Here is a 3522-nt window from a genome sequence, read left to right as displayed (position 1 = left end):
TCTGATTACTTCCTCCCACGAAGGCCGGATGCTGCTCTAAGAATGCTTGTTGTGTCTTACTCTGCCTTTTCTGCCTCTGTCACTATCTGCAGGATTGCTCATCTGTGAATTCAATCCACGTTTGTTTAGAGAGGGCATTTTTGCCCAAATTCCTGAATATTTGTTTTAATCACAGAGTTAAAAACTTTAAGTGCAGTTGTGCCTGCAGCGCTGCCAGCGTGGTTACAGAGGGGTCAGAGAAGAGCTTTGGGGGACCTTTGTGGGGCAGGGCCGGGCTGTGAGCTGCAGCTCATGGAAACTGGCCTGGGGCAGCTCTCATTGTCTGCCTCTGCTGGCTGTGCAGGCAGCTTGAGACATCACTGCTCATTCGGAGTCACCCAGCTCCTTACAGAGGCAAATACTCGAATTGCTGCAATGCTGAGCTGCAAAAAAAACCACCAAGTCTGTGATTCTCCTTGGGCTTAATTTGCAGGGCAAGACACCCCACTAAGAGTCCTAAAAGAATTCTGGTTGTAAACCTCTTACATGGAAATTGCAGAGATAGCAGTAGAAAGCACAATTCATCTGTTTTGGCACTGATTAATCCTGTGAGTCCAAAACTTTCTAAGCTGATGATGTCTTAAGTAATGCAGAAGCCTTTGAACCCTAGGCCTGGTGTTAAAGCTGTAGTTACAGTCTCCCCTAAGCAACACAGCTTTGTCCTGAGAAGAGTTAAACCCACAAAGCTTAGGAGTCCAGGTCGTTTCTAGTTATTTTAGGCACTAGGGATTCTTTCACTAATTTTCTTGGCATCTAGTCAATGGTGGCATGTAGCTCGCTGCAGGCTCTGTCTGTATCAAGTTCTTTGCTTCTGAAATGAGCGTGAGAACACCTTACACTGCCACACACTCCCCTTTCTGCCCCTCATCCTTGCCTGCTCTCCCTTAAAGCTTCAACTTTCTTCTCTCTTGGATTTAAAAGTCTTCAGTTTGGGTTTGAATAGCGAACGCAGAACGCTGTATCCAAGAAAGATAATTTTAATGAAGTTACGAGATTGAAAAGGTCTGAACTGAGATTTTCAGTGCAGTTGCATTAACTGCAGCCCTTGGCACAGGGAACAGCTGTAATCCTGGAACTGCTGCTCCTCTTCTGTGCTTGGTACTTAGTGACTTTCAAATTGTCATGTGCAGGGCTGGACAGAAAGTATGAACCTGGAGAGGGGACAATCAACATGACCAAAAGTTGCTTCTGAAGTCTGGAAAGACTGGTTTATTTTTAGTCCAAACAGGCAAGAACAAGTTTCTCTTAGATAATTGATCTAGCCCATGAGGTCAGGAATATTTGAAGCCAATTTCTCACAAAAATGACATCAATATGCTAAATTTCTATAACCAATTTTTATGTAATAAATATACATAATTTAAATAGTGAATATACTAAACTTGTAAGTTTTTAATAGCAATTGTATTCAGTGAAAGGTGGATTCATTTAACCTGAGGAGAATTTGACTGTTCAAAACAAAATACATCTTAGATTTTGCAGAAATTTCTTGCTAAAATAAAAGCAAAGCAGTGAGGAAAGAGTTAAAATGTCTAGAAACAAGTGGTTTTCTATCTCTGTTTACAAATATTTGGTTCTAGCCAGATATGAACTGACAGGTTTCACTTTTGATAAAATAGTCGTAGACAGTAAACATTTTATAAACAGGCAATACACTACAAATCATGTTAAAATCAATTTAAATATAATCAGCAATGTAAATGGAATTTGTTAGCATTGTAAAATGTTGAATGAATTTTATAACTGCCTCTAGCAACATATAGTACTGTATCTTTATGTGAAATGCTCTTCAAATTGTATTTACAGTAGAAATAACTTTTAATAGTTGTAATTTGTTCTGCATATACTATTCGTCACAGTCAAATTATTTTAAGGAACTTTAAATCTCAGTATCAGGGTTTTTTTTCCTTTGATGCTTGAGTTTATATTGCACTGAATTATTTTGGAAGAGAAAATGATAGCAGAATTTACTGGAGAAGAACAGATCTGTCTTGAAAATATATACACTTGCCTCAGCAAAGGAAAATCTGATCTATTTTTAGATATGTATGCTTTGATAAGGAGATATGAGAAATTAATACTCTTCCCACCTGAAAACCATTAGGAAGAGCTAATGTGGAAGCTAAACAGGAAAAAAGGCTTAATTGAATGTTGTGCAGGAGTACATGAGAGTTTGAAGGACTCATTTTGGAGTACGTAGAAAATGTTAGAAATTATTTCCAGTTTCCTGGAATTTTGGCAGAACAGGAGGTATTGATCCACTGGCTCCCTCTGCTAAGAGGCTGAGTGTGTCCTGGGAGAAGGCAGAAGACTGAATTGTTTATGTAAAATACAGTTTTTATGGAAATACAATTTTGACACCAGGCCTGGATTTCAAGGGCAGAAGACTTACAGGGACGGAATTCCCGAGGGAAGAGGCTGGGATGAGGTTCTGGTACTTCCAGGGCTGCCGTGCTGGGATGAGGGAGGCAGGTGGAGCTGCCTAGCCCTGTCCTCAGCCTGGAGACCTCAGTCTGGCAGTGCTCAGAAAAGGCCTTCAAGGAGAGAAGAATGTAACAATTCACTGGCTTGAAAGTTAATGCAATGCTAAGTTAATGGTGAAAAAATTCTGCACTAAATTTGGCACTGTAAAGAAATTAAGAAAGCAAGTGCAGAACTTTTAAAGCCACGAATGGCCAACATTCATCCTCGTGCAATTTGTGTAGTGGTTTTAAGCTTACAGAAGAATTTATTTGTAGGGAAAATTGTACGGAACACTTCTATTGCAAATGTAGACAGAGCCTGAATAGTGCTTCCCATGCATAAAACAAAGAGGTAGGATTGCTTCATTTTCACAGAAAACAAGAAAACTTTACAAAGAAGATAAATGGGATAAAAGAAACCAGTCTGCAGAAAGAGGTTCCTTCCTTATTAAAATACAAGGGAAATTTCAACCACTGGAAAGCAGTGGAGCTGAAATGGATGTATAATGCTTCACAAAGAATTTTGGGCGGATGACACAAGAAACTGGAGCTCGCTGCTCTAAGTGAGCTGTCCCTACTGCTTGAAAGCCTTTCAGATGGGTAATCTGGGTGTCTGCAGTCCCTGACAGCTCTGCTCCATGTCCCTGGGAATGCTCTGGAGGGTTTTGTAGGTGGTTTCCCCTTCTTCATCCTCCTCATTCTATCCGTGTGCCCTGGCCCTTCGGGAGCAGCCTTTGTGCGCCTCTGCTGTGTGCACACAGAGAGGAATGGCTGAGAGGGACTTTCACGGCAACAACACAACTGCACAGCCCTGTTGCTTATTCAGACATTTCCCGAGCCTCGGAGGATCTCCTGTCCCCGGAGCAGCTTTGCCGGCGCTGGCTGGCCGGGGGATGCCCTGCCTTTCCCGGGGGATGCTCCGGCGGGATGCGCCGGGCGGGGCCTGTCCTGGCCGCCGCCCCCGGCCCGGCGCGGCCGCTGCTGCGCTCCCGGCGGCGGGCGGGCCTGGCGGGACCGGAGC

Source organism: Pyrgilauda ruficollis, unplaced genomic scaffold, assembly GCF_017590135.1.
Source record: "Pyrgilauda ruficollis isolate IOZ18807 unplaced genomic scaffold, ASM1759013v1 scaffold93, whole genome shotgun sequence".
In the NCBI taxonomy this organism is placed as follows: domain Eukaryota; kingdom Metazoa; phylum Chordata; class Aves; order Passeriformes; family Passeridae; genus Pyrgilauda; species Pyrgilauda ruficollis.
Note: the sequence above shows the minus strand (reverse complement) of the source record.